Source organism: Carcharodon carcharias, chromosome 21, assembly GCF_017639515.1.
Source record: "Carcharodon carcharias isolate sCarCar2 chromosome 21, sCarCar2.pri, whole genome shotgun sequence".
Taxonomy (NCBI): Eukaryota; Metazoa; Chordata; class Chondrichthyes; order Lamniformes; family Lamnidae; genus Carcharodon; species Carcharodon carcharias.
The window spans coordinates 58,192,452-58,204,759 of record NC_054487.1 but is presented as its reverse complement, the minus strand read 5'-3'; positions in this window follow the sequence as shown (position 1 = coordinate 58,204,759).

Sequence of the window (12,308 nt, the reverse complement as noted above, 5' to 3'; positions counted from 1 at the left end):
AGGAACGGACCTGTGGGACACAGTCGGGAGATGAGGAACGGTCACGCGGGAGACAGTGCGGAGCTGAGGAACTGTCACGTGGAAGACTGTCGGGAGCTGCAGAGTGAACCTGCTGGAGACAGTCGGGATCTGAGGAACGGAAAAGCGGGAGACAATTGGGACCTGACGAATGGAACAGCGGGAGACAGTCGGGACCTAACGAATGGAACAGCGGGAGACAGTCCGGACCTGACGAACGGAACAGCGGGAGACAGTGGGAAGCTAAGGAATGGACCTTCGGGAGACAGTGGGAAGTTGAGGAATGGACATGCGGCAGACAGTGGGGAACTGAGGAAACGACCTGTGGGAGACAGTCGGAAGCTGAGGAACTGTTACGCGGGAGAGAGTCGGGAGCTGAGGAACTGTAACGCGGGAGACAGCAGGGAGCTGAGGAACTGTCACGCGGGAGACATTCGGGAGCTGCGGAGCGAAACTGCATGAGACAGTGGGGAGCTGACAAACGGACCAGCGGGAGACAGTCGGGACCTGACGAGCGGAACAGCGAGAGACAGTTGGGAGCCGAGGAGTGAACCTCTGGGAGACAATGGGGAACTGAGGAAAGCACCATCGGGAGACAGTGGGAAGCTGAGGAACGGACCTTCGGGAGACAGTGGGAAGTTGAGGAACGGACTTGCAGCAGACAGTGGGGAACTGAGGAAACGACCTGCGGGAGACAGTCGAGAGCTGAAGAATGGACGTGCGGGAGACAGTCGAGAGCTGAGAAATGGACCTGCAGGAGACAGTCGAGAGCTGAGGAACAGACCTGTGGGAGACTGTGAGGATCTGGGGAACATATCTGTGGTAGACAGTGGGGAGCTGAGGAACGGACCTGCGGGAGACAGTGGGGAACAGAGGAACAGATCTGCAGGATACAATCGGAACCTGAGGATCGGACCTGTGGAAGACAGTCGGGATCTGAGGAATGGACCTTCCGGAGACAGTGGGGGGCTGAGGAACGCACCTGCGGAAGACAGTGAGGACGTGAGGAATGCAGCTGCCAGAGACAGTCAGGAGCCAAGGAACGGGCCTGCGGGAGACAGTGGGGAGCTGAGGAATGGACCTTCGGGAGACAGTAGGGAACTGCGGAAAGGACCTTCGGGAGACAGTGGGAAGCTGAGGAACGGACCTGCGGGAGACGGTCGGGAAATGAGGAACGGTCACGCGGGAGACAGTCGGGAGATAAGGAACTGTAACGCGGGAGACAGTAGGGAGCTGAGGAACTGTCACATGGGAGACAGTCCGGAGCTGAGGAACTGACACGCGGGAGACAGTCGGGAGCTGCGGAGCAAAACTGCATGAGACAGTGGGGAGTTGACAAACGGACCAGCGGGAGACAGTCGGGACCTGACGAACGGAACAGCGGGAGACAGTCGGGAGCTGAGGAATGAAGCTGTGGGAGACAGTGGGGAACTGAGGAACGGACCTTCGGGAGACAGTGGGAAGTTGAGGAACGGACTTGCAGCAGACAGTGGGGAACTGAGGAAACGACCTGCGGGAGACAGTCGAGAGCTGAGGAATGGACCTGCGGGAGACAGTCGGGAGTTGAGGAATGGACCTGTGGGAGACAGTCGGAGGATGAGGAATGGACCTAGGGGAGACAGTCGGAAGATGAGGAACGGTCACGCGGGAGACAGTGGGGAGCTGAAGAACGGAAAAGTGGGAGACAATTGGGACCTGACGAATGGAACGGCGGGAGACAGTCGAGACCTAACGAATGGAACAGCGGGAGACAGTCGAGACCTGACGAATGGAACAGCGGGAGACAGCCGGGACCTGAGGAACGGAACAGCGGGAGACAGTGGGGACCAGACAAACGGAACAGCAGAAGACAGTCGGGAGCTGAGGAACTGTCACGTGGGAGACAGTCGGGAGCTGAGGAACTGTCACGCGGGAGACAGTCGGGAGCTGAGGAACTGACACGCGAGAAACAATCGGGAGCTGCGGAGCAAAACTGCATGAGACAGTGGGGAGTTGACAAACGGACCAGCGGGAGACAGTCGGGACCTGACGAACGGACCAGCGGGAGACAGTCGGGACCTGACGAAGGGAACAGCGGGAGACAGTGGGGAACTGAGGAAAGGACCATCGGGAGACAGTGGGAAGCTGAGGAACGGACCTTCGGGAGACAGTGGGAAGTTGAGGCACGGACTTGCAGCAGACAGTGGGGAACTGAGGAAACAACCTGCGGGAGACAGTCGAGAGCTGAGGAATGGACGTGCGGGAGACAGTCGGGAGTTGAGGAATGGACCTGTGGGAGACAGTCGGAGGATGAGGAATGGACCTAGGGGAGACAGTCGGAAGATGAGGAACAGACCTTCGGGAGACAGTGGGAAGCTGAGGAACGGACCTTCAGGAGACAGTGGGAAGCTGAGGAACGGACTTGCAGCAGACAGTGGGGAACTGAGGAAACGACCTGTGGGAGACAGTCGAGAGCTGAGGAATGGACCTGTGGGAGACAGTCGGGAGTTGAGGAACGGACCTGTGAGAGACAGTCAGGAGATGAGGAACGGTCACGTGGAAGACAGTCGGGAGCTGAGGAGTGAACCTGCGGGTGACAGTGGGGATCTGAGGAATGGAACAGCGGGAGACAGTCGGGTCCTGACGAATGGAACAGCGGGAGACAGTCGGGACCTGACGAACAGAACAGCGGGAGACAGTCGGGAGCTGAGGAGTGAAGCTGCGGGTGACAGTGGGGAACTGAGGAAAGGACCTTCGGCAGACAGTGGGAAGCTGAGGAACGGACCTTCGGGAGACAGTGGGAACTTGAGGAACGGACTTGCAGCAGACAGTGGGGAACTGAGGAAACAACCTGCGGGAGACAGTCGGGAGATGAGGAACGGTCACACGGGTGACAGTCGGGAGCTGAGGAACTGTCACGCGGGAGACAGTCGGGAGCTGAGGAATTGTCACGCGGGAGACAGTCGGGAGCTGAGGAACTGACACGCGGGAGACAGTCGGGAGCTGCGGAGCGAAACTGCATGAGACAGTGGGGAGCTGACAAACGGACCAGCGGGAGACAGTCGGGACCTGACGAACGGAACAGCGGGAGACAGTCGGGAACTGAGGAATAAACCTGTGGGAGAGAGTGGGGAGATAAGGAACGGACCTGCGGAAGACATTCAGGAGCTGAAGAATGGAGCTGCGGGAGACAGTGGGAAGCTGAGGAACGGACATGCGGGGGACAGTCGGGAGCTGAGGGAAGGACCATCGGGAGACTGTGGAGAGATAAGGAACTGTAACGCGGGAGACAGTAGGGAGCTGAGGAACTGTCACGTGGGAGACAGTCGGGAGATAAGGAATTGTAACGCGGGAGACAGTAGGGAGCTGAGGAACGGACACGCGTGAGACAGTCGGTAGCGAAACTGCATGAGACTTTGGGGAGTTGATGAACGGATCAGCGGGCGACAGTCGGGACGTGACGAATGGAACAGCAGGAGACAGTCGGGACCTGACGAACGCAACAGCGGGAGACAGTCGGGACCTGACGAACGCAACAGCGGGAGACAGTCGGGACCTGACAAACAGAACAGCGGGAGACAGTCGGGAACTGAGGAGTGAACCTGTGGTAGACTGTGGGGAGCAGAGGAACGGACCTTCAGGAGACAGTGGGGATCTGAGGAATGGACCTTCTGGAGACAGTTGGGAGCTGAGGAATGGACGTGTGGGAGACGGTGGGGAGCTGAAGAACGGAACTTCGGGAGACAGTCGGGAACTGAGGGGTGAACCTGCGGGAGACAGTGGGAAGCTGAGGAACGCACATGCGGGGGACAGTCGGGAGCTGAGGAATGGACGTGTGGGAGACAGTCAGGAGCTGAGGCATTGATCTTCGGAGACAGTGGGAAGCTGAGGAACGGAACAGTGGGAGACAGTCGGGACCTGACGAACGGAACAGCGGGAGACAGTCGGGACCTGACATAAGGAACTGTGGGGGACAGTCAGGAGCTGAGGAATGGACATGCGGGAGACAGCCGGGAACTGAGGAGTGAACCTGAGGTAGACAGTGAGGATCCGAGGAACAGATCGGCGGGAGACAGTGGGGAGATGAGGAACGGACCTGCGGAAGACATTCAGGATCTGAAGAATGGGGCTGCGGGAGACAATGGGAAGCTGAGGAACGGACATTCAGGAGACAGTGGGAAGCTGAGGAACGGATCTGCGGGAGACAGTCGGGAAATGAGGAACATTCACGCGGGAGACAGTCGGGAGATAAGGAACTGTAACGCGGGAGACAGTAGGGAGCTGAGGAACTGTCACGCGGGAGACAGTCGGGAGCTGAGGAGTGAACCTGTGGGAGACAGTGGGGACCTGACGAACGGAACAGCGGGAGACAGTCGGGAACTGAGGAGTGAACCTGCGGGAGACAGTGGGGACCTGACGAATGGAATAGCGGGAGACAGTCGGGAACTGAGGAGTGAACATGCGGGAGGCAGTGGGAAGCTGAGGAATGGACATGCGGAGGACAGTCGGGAGCTGAGGAACGGACATGCGGGAGACAGTCAGGAACTGAGGAGTGAACCTGCGGTAGACAGTGAGGATCCGAGGAACAGATCTGCGGGAGACAGTGGGGAGATGAGGAACTGACCTGCGTGGGAAAGTGGGGAGCTGAGGAATGAACCTGCGGAAGACATTCAGGATCTGAAGAATGGAGCTGCGGGAGACAGTGGGAAGCTGAGGAACGGACATTCGGGAGACAGTTGGGTGCCGAGGAACGGATCTGCGGGAGACAGTCGGGAAATGAGGAACAGTCACGCGGGAGACAGTCGGAAGTTAAGGAACTGTAACGCGGGAGACAGCAGGGAGCTGAGGAACTGACACGCGGGAGACAGTCGGGAGCTGCGGAGCGAAACTGCATGAGACAGTGGGGAGTTGACAAACGGACCAGCAGGAGACAGTCGGGACCTGACGAACGGAACAGCGGGAGACAGTCGGGAGCTGAGGAGTGAAGCAGCGGGAGACTGTAGGAAGCTGAGGAACGGACCTTCGGGAGACAGTGGGAAGTTGAGGAATGGACATGCGGCAGACAGTGGGGAACTAAGGAAACGACCTGCGGGAGACAGTCGAGAGCTGAGGAATGGACCTGCAGGAGACAGTCGGGAGTTGAGGAACGGACCTGTGGGACACAGTCGGGAGATGAGGAACGGTCACGCGGGAGACAGTGCGGAGCTGAGGAACTGTCACGTGGAAGACTGTCGGGAGCTGCAGAGTGAACCTGCTGGAGACAGTCGGGATCTGAGGAACGGAAAAGCGGGAGACAATTGGGACCTGACGAATGGAACAGCGGGAGACAGTCGGGACCTAACGAATGGAACAGCGGGAGAAAGTCCGGACCTGACGAACGGAACAGCGGGAGACAGTGGGAAGCTAAGGAATGGACCTTCGGGAGACAGTGGGAAGTTGAGGAATGGACATGCGGCAGACAGTGGGGAACTGAGGAAACGACCTGTGGGAGACAGTCGGAAGCTGAGGAACTGTTACGCGGGAGAGAGTCGGGAGCTGAGGAACTGTAACGCAGGAGACAGCAGGGAGCTGAGGAACTGTCACGCGGGAGACATTCGGGAGCTGAGGAACTGACACGCGGGATACAGTCGGGAGCTGCGGAGCGAAACTGCATGAGACAGTGGGGAGCTGACAAACGGACCAGCGGGAGACAGTCGGGACCTGACGAGCGGACCAGCGAGAGACAGTTGGGAGCCGAGGAGTGAACCTGTGGGAGACAATGGGGAACTGAGGAAAGCACCATCGGGAGACAGTGGGAAGCTGAGGAACGGACCTTCGGGAGACAGTGGGAAGTTGAGGAACGGACTTGCAGCAGACAGTGGGGAACTGAGGAAACGACCTGCGGGAGACAGTCGAGAGCTGAGAAATGGACCTGCGGGAGACAGTCGAGAGCTGAGGAACAGACCTGTGGGAGACTGTGAGGATCTGGGGAACATATCTGTGGTAGACAGTGGGGAGCTGAGGAACGGACCTGCGGGAGACAGTGGGGAACAGAGGAACAGATCTGCAGGATACAATCGGAACCTGAGGATCGGACCTGTGGAAGACAGTCGGGATCTGAGGAATGGACCTTCCGGAGACAGTGGGGGGCTGAGGAACGCACCTGCGGAGGACAGTGAGGACGTGAGGAATGCAGCTGCCGGAGACAGTCAGGAGCCAAGGAACGGGCCTGCGGGAGACAGTGGGGAGCTGAGGAATGGACCTTCGGGAGACAGTAGGGAACTGCGGAAAGGACCTTCGGGAGACAGTGGGAAGCTGAGGAACGGACCTGCGGGAGACGGTCGGGAAATGAGGAACGGTCACGCGGGAGACAGTCGGGAGATAAGGAACTGTAACGCGGGAGACAGTAGGGAGCTGAGGAACTGTCACATGGGAGACAGTCCGGAGCTGAGGAACTGACACGCGGGAGACAGTCGGGAGCTGCGGAGCAAAACTGCATGAGACAGTGGGGAGTTGACAAACGGAACAGCGGGAGACAGTCGGGAGCTGAGGAGTGAAGCTGCGGGAGACAGTGGGGAACTGAGGAAAGGACCATCGGGAGACAGTGGGAAGCTGAGGAACAGACCTTCGGGAGACAGTGGGAAGTTGAGGAACAGACTTGCAGCAGACAGTGGGGAACAGAGGAAACGACCTGTGGGAGACAGTCGAGAGCTGAGGAATGGACCTGTGGGAGACAGTCGAGAGCTGAGGAATGGACCTGTGAGAGACAGTCAGGAGATGAGGAACGGTCACGTGGAAGACAGTCGGGAGCTGAGGAGTGAACCTGCGGGAGACAGTGGGGATCTGAGGAATGGAACAGCGGGAGACAGTCGGGTCCTGACGAATGGAACAGCGGGAGACAGTCGGGACCTGACGAACGGAACAGCGGGAGACAGTCGGGAGCTGAGGAGTGAAGCTGCGGGTGACAGTGGGGAACTGAGGAAAGGACCATTGGGAGACAGTGGGAAGCTGAGGAACGGACCTTCGGCAGACAGTGGGAAGCTGAGGAACGGACCTTCGGGAGACAGTGGGAAGCTGAGGAACGGACCTTCGGGAGACAGTGGGAAGTTGAGGAACGGACTTGCAGCAGACAGTGGGGAACTGAGGAAACAACCTACGAGAGACAGTCGGGAGATGAGGAACGGTCACACGGGAGACAGTCGGGAGATGAGGAACGGTCACACGGGAGACAGTCGGGAGATGAGGACCGGTCACACGGGAGACAGTCGGGAGCTGAGGAACTGTCACGCGGGAGACAGTCGGGAGCTGAGGAATTGTCACGCGGGAGACAGTCGGGAGCTGAGGAACTGACACGCGGGAGACAGTCGGGAGCTGCGGAGCGAAACTGCATGAGACAGTGGGGAGCTGACAAACGGACCAGCGGGAGACAGTCGGGACCTGACGAACGGAACAACGGGAGACAGTCGGGAACTGAGGAATGAACCTGTGGGAGAGAGTGGGGAGATAAGGAACGGACCTGCGGAAGACATTCAGGAGCTGAAGAATGGAGCTGCGGGAGACAGTGGGAAGCTGAGGAACGGACATGCAAAGACAGTCGGGAGCTGAGGGAAGGACCATCGGGAGACTGTGGAGAGATAAGGAACTGTAACGCGGGAGACAGTAGGGAGCTGAGGAACTGTCACGTGGGAGACAGTCGGGAGATAAGGAATTGTAACGCGGGAGACAGTAGGGATCTGAGGAACTGTCACGTGGGAGACAGTCGGGAGCTGAGGAACGGACACGCGTGAGACAGTCGGTAGCGAAACTGCATGAGACAGTGGGGAGTTGATGAACGCATCAGCGGGCGACAGTCGGGACGTGACGAATGGAACAGCGGGAGACAGTCGGGACCTGACGAACGCAACAGCGGGAGACAGTCGGGACCTGACGAACGGAACAGCGGGAGACAGTCGGGACCTGACGAACGCAACAGCGGGAGACAGTCGGGACCTGACGAACGGAACAGCGGGAGACAGTCGGGACCTGACAAACAGAACAGCGGGAGACAGTCGGGAACTGAGGAGTGAACCTGTGGTAGACTGTGGGGAGCAGAGGAACGGACCTTCAGGAGACAGTGGGGATCTGAGGAATGGACCTTCCGGAGACAGTTGGGAGCTGAGGAATGGACGTGTGGGAGACGGTGGGGAGCTGAAGAACGGAACTTCGGGAGACAGTCGGGAACTGAGGAGTGAACCTGTGGGAGACAGTGGGAAGCTGAGGAACGGACATGTGGGAGACAGTCGGGAGCTGGGGATCGGACGTGTGGGAGACAGTCAGGAGCTGAGGAATGGACGTGTGGGAGACAGTCGGGAGATGGGGATCGGACGTGTGGGAGATAGTCAGGAGCTGAGGCATTGATCTTCGGAGACAGTGGGAAACTGAGGAACGGAACAGCGGGAGACAGTCGGGACCTGACAAACAGAACAGCAGGAGACAGTCGGGACCTGACGAACGGAACAGCGGGAGACAGTCGGGACCTGACATAAGGACTGCGGGGGACAGTCAGGAGCTGAGGAATGGACATGCGGGAGACAGCCGGGAACTGAGGAGTGAACCTGAGGTAGACAGTGAGGATCCGAGGAACAGATCGGCGGGAGACAGTGGGGAGATGAGGAACGGACCTGCGGAAGACATTCAGGATCTGAAGAATGGGGCTGCGGGAGACAGTGGGAAGCTGAGGAACAGACATTCAGGTGACAGTGGGAAGCTGAGGAACAGATCTGCGGGAGACAGTGGAGAGATGAGGAACGGATTTCGGGAGACAGTGGGGACCTGACGAACAGAATAGCGGGAGACAGTCGGGAACTGAGGAGTGAACATGCGGGAGGCAGTGTGAAGCTGAGGAATGGACGTGCAGGGGACAGTCGGGAGCTGAGGAACGGACATGCGGGAGACAGTCAGGAACTGAGGAGTGAACCTGCGGTAGACAGTGAGGATCCGAGGAACAGATCTGCGGGAGACAGTGGGGAGATGAGGAACTGACCTGCGCGGGAAAGTGGGGAGCTGAGGAATGAACCTGCGGAAGACATTCAGGATCTGAAGAATGGAGCTGCGGGAGACAGTGGGAAGCTGAGGAACGGACATTCGGGAGACAATTGGGAGCCGAGGAACGGATCTGCGGGAGACAGTCGGGAAATGAGGAACAGTCACGCGGGAGACAGTCGGGAGATAAGGAACTGTAACGCGGGAGACAGCAGGGAGCTGAGGAACTGTCACGCGGGAGACAGTCGGGAGCTGCGGAGCGAAACTGCATGAGACAGTGGGGAGTTGACAAACGGACCAGCGTGAGACAGTCGGGACCTGACGAACGGAACAGCAGGAGACAGTTGGGAGCTGAGGAGTGAAGCAGCGGGAGACAGTAGGAAGCTGAGGAACGGACCTTCGGGAGACAATGGGAAGTTGAGGAATGGACTTGCAGCAGACAGTGGGGAACTGAGGAAACGACCTGCGGGAGACAGTCGAGAGCTGAGGAATGGACCTGCAGGAGACAGTCGGGAGTTGAGGAACGGACCTGTGGGAGACAGTCGGGAGATGAGGAACTGTCACGTGGAAGACTGTCGGGAGCTGAAGAGTGAACCTGCTGGAGACAGTCGGGATCTGAGGAACGGAAAAGCGGGAGACAATTGGGACCTGACGAATGGAACAGTGGGAGACAGACGGGACCTAACGAATGGAACAGCGGGAGACAGTCCGGACCTGACGAACGGAACAGCGGGAGACAGTGGGAAGCTAAGGAATGGACCTTCGGGAGACAGTGGGAAGTTGAGGAATGGACATGCGGCAGACAGTGGGGAACTGAGGAAACAACCTGTGGGAGACAGTCGTAAGCTGAGGAACTGTTACGCGGGAGAGAGTCGGGAGCTAAGGAACTGTAACGCGGGAGACAGCAGGGAGCTGAGGAACTGTCACGCGGGAGACAGCAGGGAGCTGAGGAACTGTCACGCGGGAGACATTCGGGAGCTGAGGAACTGACACGCGGGAGACAGTCGGGAGCTGCGGAGCGAAACTGCATGAGACAGTGGCGAGCTGACAAACGGACCAGCGGGAGACAGTCGGGACCTGACGAGCGGAACAGCGAGAGACAGTCGGGAGCCGAGGAGTGAACCTCTGGGAGACAATGGGGAACTGAGGAAAGCACCATCGGGAGACAGTGGGAAGCTGAGGAACGGACCTTCGGGAGACAGTGGGAAGTTGAGGAACGGACTTGCAGCAGACAGTTGGGAAATGAGGAAACGACCTGCGGGAGACAGTCGAGAGCTGAGAAATGGACCTGCGGGAGACAGTCGAGAGCTGAGGAACAGACCTGTGGGAGACAGTCGAGAGCTGAGGAATGGACCTGCGGGAGACAGTCGAGAGCTGAGGAACAGACCTGTGGGAGACTGAGAGGATCCGGGGAACATATCTGTGGTAGACAGTGGGGAGCTGAGGAACGGACCTGCGGGAGACAGTGGGGAACAGAGGAACAGACCTGCAGGATACAATCGGAACCTGAGGATCGGATCTGTGGAAGACAGTCGGGATCTGAGGAATGGACCTTCCGGAGACAGTGGGGGTCTGAGGAACGCACCTGCGGAAGACAGTGAGGACGTGAGGAATGCAGCTGCCGGAGACAGTCAGGAGCCGAGGAACGGGCCTGCGGGAGACAGTGGGGAGCTGAGGAATGGACCTTCGGGAGACAGTAGGGAACTGCGGAAAGGACCTTCGGGAGACAGTGGGAAGCTGAGGAACGGACCTGCGGGAGACAGTCGGGAAATGAGGAACGGTCACGCGGGAGACAGTCGGGAGATAAGGAACTGTAACGCGGGAGACAGTAGGGAGCTGAGGAACTGTCACACGGGAGACAGTCCGGAGCTGAGGAACTGACACGCGGGAGACAGTCGGGAGCTGCGGAGCAAAACTGCATGAGACAGTGGGGAGTTGACAAACGGACCAGCGGGAGACAGTCGGGACCTGACGAACGGAACAACGGGAGACAGTCGGGAGCTGAGGAGTGAAGCTGTGGGAGACAGTGGGAAGCTGAGGAACGGACCTTAGGGAGACAGTGGGAAGTTGAGGAACGGACTTGCAGCAGACAGTGGGGAACTGAGGAAACGACCTGCGGGAGACAGTCGAGAGCTGAGGAATGGACGTGCGGGAGACAGTCGCGAGTTGAGGAATGGACCTGTGGGAGACAGTCGGAGGATGAGGAATGGACCTGTGGGAGACAGTCGGAAGATGAGGAACGGTCACGCGGGAGACAGTGGGGAGCTGAAGAACGGAAAAGTGGGAGACAATTGGGACCTGACGAATGGAACAGCGGGAGGCAGTCGGGACCTAACGAATGGAACAGCGGGAGACAGTCGAGACCTGACGAATGGAACAGCGGGAGACAGCCGGGACCTGAGGAACGGAACAGCGGGAGACAGTGGGGACCAGACGAACGGAACAGCGGAAGACAGTCGGGAGCTGAGGAACTGTCACGCGGGAGACAGTCGGGAGCTGAGGAACTGTCACGCGGGAGACAGTCGGGAGCTGAGGAACTGACACGCGAGAAACAATCGGGAGCTACGGAGCGAAACTGCATGAGGCAGTGGGGAGCTGACCAACGGACCAGCGGGAGACAGTCAGGACCTGACGAACGGAACAGCGGAAGACAGTCGGGAGCTGAGGAACTGTCACGCGGGAGACAGTCGGGAGCTGAGGAACTGACACGCGAGAAACAATCGGGAGCTGCGGAGCGAAACTGCATGAGTCAGTGGGGAGCTGACAAACGGACCAGCGGGAGACAGTCAGGACCTGATGAACGGAACAGCGGGAGACAGTCGGGAGCTGAGGAGTGAAGCTGCGGGAGACAGTGGGGAACTGAGGAAAGGACCATCGGAAGACAGTGGGAAGCTGAGGAACGGACTTGCAGCAGACAGTGGGGAACTGAGGAAACGACCTGTGGGAGACAGTCGAGAGCTGAGGAATGGACCTGTGGGAGACAGTCGGGAGTTGAGGAACGGACCTGTGAGAGACAGGAGATGAGGAACGGTCACGTGGAAGACCGTCGGGAGCTGAGGAGTGAACCTGCGGGAGACAGTGGAGATATGAGGAACGGAACAGCGGGAGACAGTCGGGACCTGACGAACGGAACAGCGGGAGACAGTCGGGTCCTGACGAATGGAACAGCGGGAGACAGTCGGGACCTGACGAACGGAACAGCGGGAGACAGTCGGGACCTGACGAACGGAACAGCGGGAGACAGTCGGGAGCTGAGGAGTGAAGCTGCGGTTGACAGTGGGGAACTGAGGAAAGGACCATTGGGAGACAGT